This window comes from Anabrus simplex, chromosome 2 (assembly GCF_040414725.1).
Source record: "Anabrus simplex isolate iqAnaSimp1 chromosome 2, ASM4041472v1, whole genome shotgun sequence".
Lineage (NCBI taxonomy): Eukaryota > Metazoa > Arthropoda > Insecta > Orthoptera > Tettigoniidae > Anabrus > Anabrus simplex.
Genome location: NC_090266.1, coordinates 194682916 through 194699618, shown reverse-complemented (window position 1 = coordinate 194699618; position 16703 = coordinate 194682916). Strand labels below are relative to the sequence as shown.

The window sequence follows — 16703 nt, the reverse complement described above, 5'->3', positions numbered from 1 at the left end:
GAGAAAATGAAATGAAATGAAAAAATGAAACTAGTGCTTGAAATATACCCAGGGGTATCAAATTATGTGCAAGGAAACTTAAATATTGAAAGAAGAAAATTTGAGTGTGAGTGTTTTCAAAGAGGAAGATCTCACTTGCTTCAAGTATTCTATAATCCGTTGACTTGGAAAGATGTTTCTTGATGTTTTGCAATGTGTTGTCTAAAACAGCAGGTACACTTTTCTCAGAAGACGGTTGGCTGTTGAGAGAGCTCTTGCATTATTGTAGTGAAAAAGTAGTTAAAACCTTTTGAAATTATTTAAATTGTGTGTGTGTGTGTGTGTGTGTGTGTGTGTGTGTGTGTGTGTGTGTGTGTGTGTGTGTGTGTGTGTGTGTGTGTGTGTGTGTGTGTGTGTGTGTGTGTGTGTGTGTGTGTGTGTGTGTGTGTGTGTGTGTGTGTGTGTGTGTGTGTGTGTGTGTGTGTGTGTGTGTGTGTGTGTGTGTGTGTGTGTGTGTGTGTGTGTGTGTGTGTGTGTGTGTGTGTGTGTGTGTGTGTGTGTGTGTGTGTGTGTGTGTGTGTGTGTGTGTGTGTGTGTGTGTGTGTGTGTGTGTGTGTGTGTGTGTGTGTGTGTGTGTGTGTGTGTGTGTGTGTGTGTGTGTGTGTGTGTGTGTGTGTGTGTGTGTGTGTGTGTGTGTGTGTGTGTGTGTGTGTGTGTGTGTGTGTGTGTGTGTGTGTGTGTGTGTGTGTGTGTGTGTGTGTGTGTGTGTGTGTGTGTGTGTGTGTGTGTGTGTGTGTGTGTGTGTGTGTGTGTGTGTGTGTGTGTGTGTGTGTGTGTGTGTGTGTGTGTGTGTGTGTGTGTGTGTGTGTGTGTGTGTTTTTTTGTTCAATTTAGTGCTATTTATATATTGGTGTTTAGTACTTGTTGGTAGAAATTGGGAGTAGTGTTATTTATTTGAATTTTATAACAAGTAATTCATTTGGTGTTCAGTAGATTACGTTTTCTAGGTTAAGTAGGCTAGCTAGGTGTTCTTTGTTTCGAATTTAGGTTTAGGAAATACTTTAGGTGATAATATTAACTTTTAAAACAATATTTTTAAATATCTGTAGGTTCGTTGGTATAATACTTACAAAGGCAGATTATCATAAGGAGTTGCAACTCATTGTAATTTCCGCCGCTACTTTTCCGATAATTCGTACAGATATCCGTTCAAACTATCATGAAGGTAATAATTTATTACATTAAATAACATGATAAGCCTGTAAACATCGATTTAAAGAGAAGTTAATGAGAATTCACGGTAATTTCACTGGATAATTACGGTACTTAACACCTTTTTGGATTGTTGACGATTGCTGCTACATGCACATGATAGTTGTGTAAATAAATACAAAGTCAGCTGATTCATTATTCCAATAATTTATATTCTTACTTCCCTGCATACTTTGTATTTTCCACCTTCGATTTTCCACCTTCGTTTATTCATTGAGTAAAAGTTAATAATCAAATTCCTATAACCCAATAATATTATACTTCAAGCCCCCAGCGTGGTTTTGACAGAAATTATAGTAGACAACCTCTTATTCTCAGCATTTAAGGACACTTTTATTCTCCGTCCCGCGCAGTAGGGAAAATAATACTAATCCACCAGCGGTAAAAGTTCATATAACCACACTTCAGCTGAAAATTGTAGTGTAGTGTAGATACAGTATATTTAGATAGTGCCGTATCTAGCCTGCTATATTTGTGTGTTATCCTTTGTGTGTATCTATTAGAACATAGTACTAATAATAATCTGTCTAAGCATTTAGCTTTGTGGGTAATCATTGAGTACAGTAGTTCTTGCAAATTTCATTTCTGTTTGTGCTTAGTAGTACCATACGGTACCAGTATTGTAATTAGGATACGTCTGAAAGTAGTTTAAAAATTACTGTAGTGTACTGTACAGTAGTAGGCTATACGAGAATTTAGATTAAGTGTGCTTATTTTATTATTGTAAAATATTTGTGTAGTACTGGTGTAGTAGAGGTATCTGTAGAAACCTATTGTTTCTGTTGTTGTAATTAGGATAGGCTTAATTGCAGTTTGGAATTGTGTAGTTCTTGTGCATTCCTTTCGATATTCAGTAATTAACAGCAGTTTTTATCCTGTTAGGTGTTGTAGGATAAAAAAATAGAGTACGACTAAGTAGTATTGTAGTGTAGTCGTATATTAATTATCTTAATGTCGTGTGATCTTTGAGTACTATCCCAGACAATATATCCCTCCGTTCATTTATTTTTTTGCAAATAAGTTATTTTATTTTTATTTTCATTTTTTCCGTAAAGAATGGCTAAGGAGCGTGAGTGTACGAACTGTGGGTGTGGCGAGGCATTGAGGGGTATGAGGGAGGAGTTGGAGAGTTTGAGGGAGATAATTAGGATTCTCACAGAAGACAGGAAGGAAGATAGGACTCCCTCAAACAATGTACAGGTTACAGTAGGTGTACAAGGGAGAGGGGAAGGAAATGGGGGAGATGGAGAAGACAGGTGGTCTAATGTTCTAAGGGGAAGGAGATTGCAGGCTAAGCGCTCTATTCAGGATCAGAATTCAGGACAGGTGTCTGTGCGAAATCGGTACGAGTCACTCCAGGTAGAACAGAGGGAAGATGAGGGACAGGGAACTGTTGCTGAGATGTATGGAAGTAGAAGGAAGGGAATAGGTAGGAAAGGGAAATGTAGAGTAGAGGATAGGAAAAGACAGGTGGAACAGGGTCATGGGAAGGAGAATAGGGAGGAGAATAGGGAGGAGGAAGTAGCTTCTGCAGCTATCAGGAAAGATAGGACTGACCAGCAGGGAAGGGGATCAAATGAGGTGGATAGGGTTGAGGCTCTGGTCATGGGGGATTCCATCGTTAGACACGTGGGGAAAGTGTGTGGAGGAAAGGGAACCAGGGTAGAGTGCTATCCAGGAATTAGGTTGAGGCAGATGTTGAGGAAAGCAGAAGACAGGGAGGAGGGGAAGGAGAAGGTGGTAGTGTTTCACGTTGGTACCAACAACGTAAGGCAAGCTGATATAAGTACCAACATAGTTGGAGATGTGTGGTATCTGGTAAATGCAGCACGGGTGAAGTTTAAGAAAGCGGAGATTGTTATTAGTGAAATATTGTGTAGGAGGGATACTGACTGGAGGGTGATTGGGGATTTAAATGAGACAATGGAGTGGGAATGTGGGAAACTGGGAGTGAAATTTCTAGATCCTAATGGGTGGGTAGGAGATAGGGATCTGCGCTCAGATGGCCTTCTCTTAAACCGCAGTGGTACGTATAAGTTAGGAAATTTGTTTGGAAGGGTAATAGGGAGGTACATTCAGGGAAACGGGGTGGCCTAGGGAGCGGTGATAAGGGAACAGGAAACTGGAAATCAAGTAGGGATGACATTAAATTGTTAGTGTTGAACTGTAGAAGTATTTTAAAGAAAGGAACAGAATTAAGTAATTTAATAGATATATATTTACCAGATATTGTAAGAGGAGTTCAATCATGGCTGAGAAATTATATAATGGATGCAGAAATTTTCTCACGGAACTGGAGTGTGTATCGTAGAGATAGGATAGGTATGGTGGGAGGGGGTGTATTCATTCTGGTGAATAAAGATTTTGTAAGCTACGAAAAAGTTAAAGATGAGACACATGAAATTCTAGGTGTAAGGCTCATTTCTAAAGATAACAGGCAACTTGATATATCTGGAGTATACAGACCGGGAAAGGGTAGCACTGACATGGATTCAGAATTATTTGATAAGGTAATCAGCTATGTAGGAAACGACATGGAAAGAAATGTGATTGTAGCGGGAGATCTGAATTTGCCAGATGTCAATTGGGAAGGAAATGTGAACGACAGGAAGCATGACCAACAAATGGCAAATAAGTTAATATGGGAAGGACAGCTGATTCAGAAAGTGATGGAACCAACCAGAGGGAAAAATATCCTGGATGTGGTACTGATAAAACCAGATGAGCTCTATAGGGAAACTGAAGTAATAGATGGTATTAGTGATCATGAAGCAGTTTTTGTCGTAGTTAAAAATAAATGTGATAGAAAGGAAGGTCTTAAAACTAGGACTATTAGGCAGTACCATATGGCTGATAAAGCAGACATGAGGCAGTTTCTAAAAAGTAACTATGATCAGTGGAAAACAGTAAATAAAATGTAAAAAAAACTCTGGTATGGGTTTAAAGCAATTGTTGAGGAATGTGAAAATAGGTTTGTACCTTTAACGGTGGTAAGGAATGGTAAAGACCCACCTTATTATAATAGAGAAATAAAGAGGCTAAGGAGGTGCAGACTGGAAAGAAATAGAGTTAGATATGGCTGTGGAAGTACGGAGAAATTGAAAGAACTTACTACGAAATTGAATCTAGCAAAAAAGGCAGCTAAGGATAACATAATGGCAAGCATAATTGGCAGTCATACAAATTTTAGTGAAAAATGGAAGGGTATGTATAGGTATCTTAAGGCAGAAACAGGTTCCAAGAAGGACATTCCAGGAATAATTAATGAACAAGGGAAGTGTGTATGTAAGGATCTTTGAAAGGCAGAAGTACCAGTATTCAGTCAGCAGTATGTAAATATTGGTGGTTATGAGGATAATGTCCAGATAGAGGAGGAGACTAAGGCTAAAGAAGTAACAATGATATTTACAATAAGATACAAAAGTTAAAAACTAGATAAGCTGCTGGAATTGATAAGATTTTTTTTTCAAGATGGTGTCAGCAAAGGATGTAAGTGAAGATAGCTCCCGGTTCTCTTGCGAAATAATCGGGAATAAGTGTGGTGTAAACAAGAAGCGAGTGAAGAATGGTATCCAGTGTGAAAAGTGTTTAATTTGGTACCATTTTGAGTGTATATGTTGGGCTGGTTTTGCTAAAAATGAAGATACTTGGACCTGTGTGAACTGTGGCCAGAGCAATCTGAATAGCGATAACAAACCTAGGAATACAACGGTCAACGAATCGCTGGCGTCTCATTCCTTGCAGGATGGAGGTAATGATAATGAACTTGTAATTCTAGCATTATTGCAGCAGGATTTACAAGCATTAAAAGCGGAGAATGAAATTTTAAAGGAGAAGGTACGTTTACTGGAAACGAAACTACCGTTACCAGTAAACACTCAGAACAAGTGGCTCTGTGAATTCTAGCGCGTGGTGTCAAGTTGCTTCAGATTCTAGGAGGAAAAGTGTACAGTTGAATAAGGACAACTTTGTAATTGACACCACATATAGATTTTCAGCCTTGAGGGAAGTAAGCGATACGCAATGACTTATCCGTATGGGAAGCAGTCAAACGATACGCAATGACTTATCCGTATGGGAAGCAGTCAAACGTATAGCGCAAAATCCGTCACAAGAAGCGACAAAGTTAGGCCTAAAATCCCACAAAGTGCACCGGCGAAAATGTCGAACATTCTTATATTTGGTGATAGCCAGGCGAGAGGAATTGCGGGGAAAATGAACAATGAAGATATTGTAGCATCGGCTGTCATCTATCCAGGGGCCCCAATCAAGAAGGTATTGGAAAACACGGAACAGGCAGCAAGAAATCTCGGAAGTCGTGATGCAGTAGTGATCATCGGCGGGACGAACGACGTAGCTCACAACGATGCTAAGAATGTAATTTCTCAACTTAAATGTACACTAGGTATGCTGACTCACACTAACATCTTTGTAGTGAACGTGCCCCACAGGCATGATATGATTAGAGAATCATGTGTGAACATTGAAGCGGACAAAGTTAATACAGATATGGTTAAAATTTGTAAACATTTTCGTAATACACAGGTACCGGTAATTGATACCAGCAGTTTCGAGAGACACTGTTACACAAAGCATGGCCTTCATCTAAACAATTCAGGTAAACGAAAGATAGCAAATATGGTTCTAGATTTTATTAATCTTAAGATATGTACGGTACTGTAAAAAAGGCAACTCCCTTGAGTTATAATACTGACCAGGAAAACTAGTAGAAAGAGCCAGCTGTACTTCAAGCTGGCTCATTAACTACAAAACGAAACTAAGGAAAGTAAGGAATTTCAAGTTACCTATCCAATTGCAACAGTCAAGTTTTAGGGAGGAAGGGGGCCTGAGATTGCTCTTGGTAAACTGTCAGAGTGTAGTAAATAAACAATTAAAATTCGGTACAGTGATGGAATCTTATGAGACTGATGTGGTGATAGGAGTGGAATCGTTGTTGAGAGAAGGGGTGGGTAATAGAGAAGTATTTCCAGAAGGGCATACAGTCTATCGTAGAGATCGAGGAGATAAAAAGGGAGGGGGAGGGGTGTTTATTCTGGTGAAGGAAACTTATTGTTCACATGAACGGTTTACCGATGAAAGGGATGAAATATTAGGGATAAAATTAGTTTGTGATAATATGAAGGAGATGGGAATTATAGGAACATACAGGCCTGGAAGAGAGGAAAGAGACATGGAAATATTTGAGAAAATAATAGATTATACTCATAAAAACAATAATAATGATATGGTAATAATTGGTGGAGATCTAAACTTGCCTGAAGTTGAATGGAATGGAGCTGCAAGTGAAGCCCATGAACAGAAACTGGCAAATAAGTTAATTTGGGTGGGAGGATTTACACAAGTAGTACAAGAACCAACTCGTCTCAATAACTTACTAGATGTATTCTTGGTTAAACCATCGGAAATTGTTGATAAAACTGAGGTAATTGAAGGAATAGGTGACCATAAGGCTGTAATAATGGATGTGGGACTGGTACCAAAAAGGCTTAATAAGAGGGTCACACAAGACAAGAAATTGTACAGAAAAACTAAAGTTGATGAATTTGGGACTTACCTTAAATCACAATTCAGTTGTTGGATAAGTGAAGAGTAATGTGGATACACTTTGGGCTAAATTTAAACGAATCATTTGGGAAGGAGAGAAGAGATTTGTACCTGTTAAGAAGGGTAAAATGACCTCAGACCCTGTTTATTAAACAAGGGAAATAAGACAATTAAAAAGAAAATGTAGAATAGTAAACAGGAAAATCAAAGAGGGTAGGGAGAGTAGAGAAACTAGAAAAACAGCTAATGAGGAAACTGAATAGAGTGAAAAAGGAAGCAAAAGAGAATTATATGAATGGCATACTTCAAGAGGGTAATGACCACAAAGGTAAATATAATATATAAATATATCAGGAATAAAAAAGGAAAAGGAATCCAAATTCCTACAATGATGGGAGAAGGGGGTGAACACTATTTAAGAGATACTGAGAAAGCAAACCTATTTAGTAGGGAATTCAGAAATTCAGTAGATGATTGTCAGGAGTTGGAAACGGAAACAGAAGATAGAGAGGGAGAGAGACAGAGGGAAACAAGAAACTTGTCCTCATCTGTTCCTAACATCGTAAACAGAATTCTCGCCTTGCGTTCAACTTCTTAATCTTTCCTTTCCTTCTCTTACACAGAACATTTTCCAATATCTACTGACACTTCCTGACATGGTCTCAGTCAATTTTATTGCCTACCGGTGCTAAAGGCCCCTTCTGCAATAACTCAACTGATGCTTCAGTTTCACATTATGCTCATGATTTCATCAGCAGCCTTGAAGCTGTTGTTTTTATGACATTCATTTTAGTGCTTGTTTTGACGCCCTCATGTCATTGGCATTATATCATTGTCACACTGTTTTTCCAATAAACTTTTTAATGAACCATTTTAATTAGAAATTTTGTAACAGGATGAGTTTTAGTCTCTGACAAAATATTTTTATGGTTTAATCATTGACAGTGTTTGTATAATGTATCATTTCTTACATTTTTATATAATGAATTTTAGTAAGTGGCTGAACTTTTAGCTTCAATATTAATATAAGGTGTACTCCTGAAGATTGTTTTAGGCTGAAGATGCCCTGAATTAAGGGCGAAACATGTCCCATTTAACTGATAGTATGTTTATGTAACCACTATAAGTGGAAATTAATGTATTGAATAGGTGGATTAAAGATCACCTTTATTGTTGGGTTGAAATCTGTATCTGCTATCTACTGTTGCGTTGGTAGCCGCCCTTCTGTTGGCTCGGAGTCTCGTGTTATAACTGTGCTGCAGAGGCGGTAGCGAACTCGGTTGGGAAGGAATAGGGGAGCGTGGAATGGAGGAGAAGATGGATGGAGTCAACTGTGATGAGTCTGACAAAGGGGCGGAGTTGTTTTGCTGGAAGTAGGCCTAATATCCGTAGGTATGGGTGGAGCACAAGAGAATGTAGAATTAAATATATTAGGTATCCTAAATTTATTTGAACTAACTGTCTTTATTAATTTCGGCGTTAATTTATGTAAAATGCTTTTTCTGTCCATGATGTCATTAAGATTCTGTTCATTATTATATGTCTGGTCTAAATAGATACATAAACTTTCTAATTCGTTCAACATTCTACTTTTTTTTCTATGTTTCTAATTATCGCAAGGTCTTTCTCTATGAATTCAAATCGGTGACTAGTTTCCCTCATATGCAAGCTCATCGCTGAGTATTTTCTATGTTTTTCCGCGTTAACATGTTCCATGTATCTTGTCGTAAAACTTCTGCCAGTCTGCCCAACATATGAAAAATTACACTGTGTACACTTGAGTTCGTATACTCCTGATCCCAAATAACGATTTCTCTCATGATTAACTTTTTTATGATTAAAGAATGTGGATTGGTTAGTATTAGTAGTTCTAAAAGCTATATTAATATTATGTTTCTTGAATACCTTGAGTGAATTTTCCGGGGGAAAATATTTGTTTCTTTAATAGTAAAGGATAGAGCCTCCTTGGCTCACAGCGCGTCGGCCCCTCACCGCTGGATACCGTGGTTCAAATCCCGGTGACTCCATGTGAGATTTGTGCTGGACAAAGCGGAGGCGGGACAGGTTTTTCTCCGGGTACTCCGGTTTTCCCTGTCATTTTTCATTCCAGCAACACTCTCCATTATCATTTCATAGCATTGTCCGACTCGTTGGCTGAACGGTCAGCGTACTGGCCTTCGGTTGGTCCCGGGTTCGATTCCCAGCTGGGTCGGGGATTTTAACCTTACTGAGTTAATTCCAATGGCCCGGGGGCTGGGTGTGTGTGTTGTCTTCATCATCATTTCATCCTCATCACGACGCGCAGGTCGCCTACAGGAGTCAAATAGAAAGACCTGCACCTGGCGAGCCGAACCCGTCCTGGGATCTCCCGGCACTAAAAGCCATACGACATTTCATTTTTCATTTCATAGCATTTATCACTCATTAATAAATCACCTTGGGAGTGGCGACCCCATTTTGATAACAGCCTATATTAGTTTCATTCATTACATCCCTGCCCCGCCAATGACTGGAAAACAGGTTGTAAGTTTTCATTTTCAATTATAAAGGATCTTCTAAATACCGATTATCTCCAGTTTTTGAGATATGTGCCCTCATGAAACGAATTCAACTCCTTTTCACACCCGCTCCCAAAGATGATTCCGTGACCCCCCCCCCCCCAAAACGCGTCGTTTTATTTTTTAATAGATCTAAATACCAATTTTCACGTCTGTAACCACTTTAGTTTTTATTAGATGTAAGTATCCTCATACAATTAATTCAATTAATTTTTCTACTTTCACCCCCTCCCTTCATTGGATTTTCCGAGAATACCTGTTTCTTTACTTCAACAGGAGATTCTAAATACCAGTTTTTACGTCTGTAACATTTTACGTTTCTGAGATATACTATAGATACAGTCTTTCTAAAAAATCACCCCAATATGCTACTCCTGTTTAACCCCCATTAATTAGATTTTCCAAAAACAAAAAAGTAAATGTTTCTATATTTTAAAAGGAGATTCCATATACTAACTGTCTGGTCTGTTCATATCTTCAGTTTTTGAGATATAAGTGTCCTCATTAAAGGCATTCAACCCATTTTTCACTCCTTTTCACCCCCCCCCCCCCTATTGGGATTTTCCGAAAACAAAAAAATAAGTGTTTCTTTATTTTCAAAAGTGATTCTAAGTACCAATTTCTACGTCTGTAAACTTTTACAGTTTCCAGATATAGATACACTCATTTTAAAAATTCACCCCACTTTTTAACCCCCCCCCCCCCCCCCAATTATTTGGATTTTCTAAAAAAAGTACGTTTTCCTTTATTCTTAAAGGAGGTTACAAATTTAAATTTTCATGACTTCAGTTTTTGAGATATAAGTCTCTTCATGAAAGGTGTTCAAGCCATTTCCCCCACTTTTTCCCCCTTCATGGGATTTTCCGAAAAAAAAAGTTACGTGTTTCTTTATTTTGAAAGGAGATTCTAAATACCAATTTTTACATCTGTAAACTTTTACAGTTTTGAGATATAGATACATTCATTTTAAAAATTCACCCCCCTTTCAACCCCCCCACTGTTTGGATTTTCTAAAAACAAAAAATACATGTTTCTTTATTTATAAAGGAGATCCGAAATACCGATTTTCAGGTCTGTAACATCTTCAGTTTCTGAGATATAAGGATCCTTATTAAAGGCATTCAACCATTTTTCACCCCCTTTCAACCCGCCTATTGGGATTTTCCGAAAACAAAAAAATATGTGTTTCTTTATTTTGAAAGTAGATTCTAAGTACCAATTTTTACATCTGTAGATTTTGAAAGTTTTGGGATATAGATAAACTCATTTTAAAAATTCACCCCCCTTTCAACCCTCCAATATTTGGATTTTCCAAAAACAAAAAGTACATGTTTCTTTATTTTTAAAGGAGATCCCAAATACCTTTTTTCAGGTCTGTAATATCTTCAGTTTCTGAGATATAACTATCCTCATTAAAGGCATTCAACGCATTCTTCACTCCCTTTCGCCCCTCCTATTGGGATTTTCCGAAAACAAAAAAATAAATGTTTCTTTATTTTGAAAGGAGATACTAAATACCAATTTCTACGTTTGAAAACTTTTACAGTTTTGAGATATAGATACACTCATTTTAAAAATTCACCCCCCTTTTCACCCCATTATTTGTATTTTCAAAAAAATACGTGTTTCTTTATTTTTAAAGGAGGTTCCAAATTTAAATTTTTATGACTATAACATCTTCAGTTTTTGAGATATAAGTCTCAACATAAAAGGTGTTCAACAAATCCCCCCCCCCCCCTTTCCACCCCCTTCATGGATTTTCCGAAAACAAAAAATACGTGTTTCTTTATTTTTAAAGGAGAAATCAAATACCAATTTTTATTACTCTAAACCTTTAAGTTTTTGAGATATGGATATTCTCATTTTAAAAATTAACCCCCTTTTCACCCCCTTAGCGACGGAATATCCAAAAATCCTCCCTTAGCGAGCACCTACATGTTACTATGAATGTATCCCCAAAATTTCATTTCTCTATGTCCAGTAGTTTCGGCTCGGCGATGATGAATCTGTCAGTCAGTCAGTCAGTTAGGATAACTTGTCCTGACTGACTGACTAACTGACTGACTGACTCATCATCGCCGAGCCAAAACTACTGGACATAAAGAAATGAAATTTTGGGTATAGATTCATATTAAGATGTAGGTGCTCGCTAAGAGAGGATTTTTGGATATTCCTTCGCTAAGGGGGTGAAAAGGGGGAGGGGTTAAAATTTTAAAATGTGTGTATCTATATCTCAAAACTTTAAAAATTTACAGATGTAAAAATTGGTATTTAGAATATTCTTTAAAAATAAGGAAACACGAATTATTTGTTTTCAGAAAATCCCAATAGTAGGGGTGAAAAACGGTGAAAAAGGGGTTGAATGCCTTTAATCAGGATACCGGTACTTATATCTCAGAAACTGAAGATATTACAGACCTGAAAATTGGTACATTTGATCTCTTTTAAAATAAAGAAACACGTATTTTTTTGTTTTTGGAAAATCCAATTAAGGGAGGGTGAAAAGGGTGGGTGAATTTTTAAAATGAATACATCCATATCTCAAAACTTTTAAAGTTTACAGATGTAAAAATTGGTACTTAAAATCTTCATTAAAAATAAAGAAACACGTATTTTTATGTTTACGGAAAATCCCAAAAGAAGGGGTGAAAAGGGGTGAAAAATGGGCTGAATGCCTTTAAGGAGGATACTTATATCTCAGAAACTTAAGATATTACAGACCTGAAAATTGGTACATTTGATCTCTTTTAAAAATAAACACGTATTTTTTTGTTTTTGGAAAATCCAATTAATGGGAGGGTGAAAAGAGGGGTGAATTTTTAAAAGGAGTGCATCTGTATCTCAAAACTTTTAAAGTTTACAGATGTAAAATTGGAACTTAGAATCTTCATTAAAAATAAAGAAACACGTATTTTTTTGTTTTCGGAAAATCCCAATTGGAGGGGTGAAAAGGGGTGAAAATGTGTTGAATACCTTTAAGGAGGATACTTATATCTCAGAAACTGAAGATATTACAGACCTGAAAATTGGTACTTTTGAGCTCTTTTAAAAATAAAGAAACATGTATTTATTTTTTGGAAAATCCAATTAATGGGAGGGTGAAAAGGGGGGTGGATTTTAAAATGAGTGCATCTATATCTCAAAAACTTTTAAAATTTATAGATGTAAAAATTGGTATTTAGAATCTCCTTTAAATATAAAGAAACACGTATTTTTTGTTTTCGGAAAATTCCAATAGGAAGGGCGGAATAGGGTGAAAAATGGGTTGAATGCCTTTAATGAGGCTACTTATGTTTCAGAACCTGCAGATATTACAGACCTGAAAATCGGTGTTTGGGATCTCCTTTAAAAATAGAGAAACACATATTTTTTTGGTTTTGGAAAATCCAATTAACGGGGGGCTGAAAAGGGGGTGAACTTTAAAATGAGTGTATCTATATCTCAAAACTGTTAAAGTTTATAGATGTAAAAATTGGTATTTAGAATCTCCTTTTAAAATAAAGAAACACGTATTTTTTGGTTTTCGGAAAATCCCTATGGGAAGGGCGGAAAAGGGTGAAAAAGGGGTTGAATGCCTTTAATGAGTCTACTTATATTTCTGAACCTGAAGATATTACAGACCTGAAAATTGGTATTTGGGATCTATTTTAAGAATAAAGAAGCAGGTATTTGTTCGTTTTTGGAAAATCCAAATAATGGGGGGTGAAAAGGGTGGGGTGTGAATTTTTAAAATGAGTGTGTCTACATCTTAAAACTTTAAAAGTTTACAGATGTAAAAATTGGTATTTAGAATCTCCCTTAAAAATAAAGGAACATGTATTTTTTTTGTTTTCGGTAAATCCCAATGGGAGGGGTGTAAAATGGTTGAATGCCTTTAATGAGGATACACATATCTCAGAAACTGAAAATATTACAGAACTGAAAATTTGTATATGGGATCTCCTTTAAAAATAAAGAAACGCGTATTTTTGTTTTTTGGAAAATCCAATTAATGGCGGTTAAACAGGAGTGACATATTGGGGTGAATTTTTCGAAAGATTATATCTACAGAATATGTGAGAAACGTAAAATGTTACAGATGTAAAAAGTGGGTATTTGGAATTTCCTCTAAATGTAAAGAAACATAGGTGATTTGTTTTTGGAAACTCCCCTTAAGGGGAAATAAAAGGGGTGAAATTTTAAAATGAGAATTTCTACAGTATATATCAAAAACTTAACATTTTACAGAAGTGAAGAATGGTATTTTTTATCTCCATTAAAAATAAAGAAACGTGTATTTTTAGTTTTCGGAAATAATACTTGGGTGGAGGGGGGGGGGGTGAAAGTGACTGAAAATGGTGTTGATTTCTTTTAATTAGGCTACTGATATCTCAAAAATGAAGATGTTACAGACGTGAAATTTGATATTTGGAATCTGCTTTAAAAGTAAGGAAACACGTATTTTCGGAAAATCCAATGAAGGGGGGGGGGGCTGAAAGAATTGATAAATTGATTGACTTAATCGTATAAGAATACATACATCTAATAAAAATAAAGTTGTTACAGACGTGAAAATTGGTATTTCGATTTCCTTTAAAAACAAAGAAAAACGCGTTTGTTTGTGGGGGGGGGGTCCATCTTACGAGGCGGGAGTGAAAAGGAGTTGAATTCCTTTCACGAGGACACATAAATAAAAAACTGAAGAAGTTAGAGTCGTGATAATTGGTATTTAGAAGATCCTTTAGTATTAAATAAACAAGTATTTTTTGCTGGATAATTCACTTAGGGCGGGGGGGAGTACAAAAGGAAGTGAAAAAAGTGAATTATTTTTATGGGGATTCTTATATCTCAAAACTAAAGGTAATAGACGTGAACATTGGTGTTTGGAATCTCCTTTAAACATAAAGAAAGACGCCTTCTTTTAATTTTGTGGGTGGGGGGTGGGGGGTAAATAAACTTAACGGTGGTGGGGTGTAAAAGGAGGTGAGAACCAATTGATTTTACTGTTCATAATGTACTTATCAGGAGCCTCCGTTGCTCAGGCGGCAGGGCGCCGGCCTCTCACAGCTGGGTTCTGTGGTTCAAATCCATTTCACTCCATGTGACATTAGTGCTGGACAAAACGGAGGCGGGACAGGTTTCTCTCCGGATACTCCGGTTTCCCCTGTCATCATCCATTCCAGCAATACTGTCCAATATTTCATTTCATTTGTCATTCATCGATCATTGCCCCCAGAGGAGTGCTTCGGCAGCCGGCATAATTCCTACTGTCGTCGCTAGATGGGGCTTTATTCATTCCATCCCTGACCCTATCGAATGACTGGAAACAGGCTGTAGATTTTCGATGTACTTATTCTGATCATAAACCGATCATTTTTAATCTTTCCTAGGTTCCATTTTAACAGCCATTTTTCCTTCGGAGAACGTTCTTAGATTACAGTAGACTCTCCTGGCATATAAATAAAAATTTAAACACATTTGAAATAAACGATAGGAATGAGATTGACCGTCACATTCTTCACCTCTATAATAAGGTCAATAATGCACGGAAGTATGTCATTCTTGCATCTTGCTGTGGGGTCCAGAACATCTAATAATAATAATAATAATAATAATAATAATAATAATAATAATAATAATAATAATGTTCTGGACCGTCGTCAAATTGTGCGGACCGCGCTGGAAACGTGTCCTGGCCTGGTAATGACTACGAATACAGTCCGGCCGCGGCTTCAGTACCGCCAAGGCACCCAAGACGACACACGCCGTATCTCCTTCAGGATTTGATCCACACTAAAAATGTTCGCTACCGCCTCTGCAGCACAGTTATAACACGAGACTCAGAGCCAACAGAAGGGCGGCTACCAACGCAACAGTAGATAGCAAATAACAGCTTTCAACAAACATGTAAGTCCTCATCTGTTCCTAACATCGTAAACAGAATTCTCGCCTTGCTTTCCACTTCGTAATCTTTCCTTTCCTTCTCTTACACAGAACATTTTCCAATATCTACTGACACTTCCTGACATGGTCTCAGTCAATTTTATTGCCTACCAGTGCTAAAGGCCCCTTCTGTAATAATTCAACTGATGCTTCAGTTCCACATTATGCTCATGATTTCATCAGCAGCCTTGAAGATGTTGTTTTTATGACATTCATTTTAGTGCTTGTTTTTCACGCCCTCATGTCGTTGGCATTATATCATTGTCACACTGTTTTCCACTAAAAAAAATTTTAATGAACCGTTTTAATTAGAAACTTTGTAACAGAATAAGTTTTAGTCTCTAACAAAATATTTTTATGGTTTAATCATTGACAGTGTTTCCATCAACATGTTTGTATAATGTATCATTTCTCACATTTTTATATACTGAATTTTAGTTACTGGCTAAACGTTTAACTTCGATATTAATATAAGGTGTACACTTGAAGATTGTTTTTAGGCTGAAGATGCCCTGAATTGAGGGCGAAACATGTCCCATTTAGCTGATAGGATGTTTATGTAACCACTATAAGCGGAAATTAATGCATTGAATAGGTGGATTAAAGATCGCCTTATTGTTTTTGAATTAAGTGGTATTTTCCGAGCTGTCAGCGGAGAGATGGTGTGGAATGACATCAGTAGAAGAATAAGTTTGAGTGGCATTTATAAAAGTAGGAAAGATCACAATATGAAGATAAAGTTGGAATTCAAGAGGACAAACTGAGGCAAATATTCATTTATAGGAAGGATAGTTAGGAATGGAATAACTTACCAAGGGAGATGTTCAATTAATTTCCAATTTCTTTGAAATCATTTAGGTAAAGGCTAGGAAAACAACAGATAGGGAATCTGCCACCTGGGCGACTGCCCTAAATCCAGATCAGTATTGATTGATTGATTGATTGATTGATTGATTGATTGACTGATTGATTGATTGATTGATTGATTGATTGATTGATTGATTGATTGATTGATTGATTGATTGATTGATTGAAAACCAACGATCCTTTACACGAAAGAACCTGAGGATGTTTGTTGTTATATACTGCAAAGCCAACTGAGGTAAGGTTTCCGAATTCCAATTTCTATAACACTGGTATGGTTAAACCAAATATCATTTCAGTAACACTTTGAATTTCTCTCTCCATGATGTCCACTGCAGCTTCGCTGAAATATTCTAAGCGGAAAAAATATTTCATTCTAAATTCTGAAGGTACTTTTTCAACAAACACAAAATTCCTTTTTTAAATTATGTTTATCTAAAAATATATGTTTGTAAAAAGAAGTATTTCACTCATATATTTTTGCAGTGCATGTTTCATATCACCATACCACTTCTGAGCCCTATTCATGAGTTATGAGCTCCT

General features: G+C 36.9%; 1 protein-coding gene across 1 annotated transcript in view; it reads right to left on the bottom strand.

Moving 5' to 3' along the window:
- Window positions 1-16703, bottom strand: part of LOC136862739 (2-aminoadipate transaminase) — a 147207-nt gene that overhangs the window by 19950 nt on the left and 110554 nt on the right. The gene's annotated exons all lie outside the window — the stretch shown is intronic.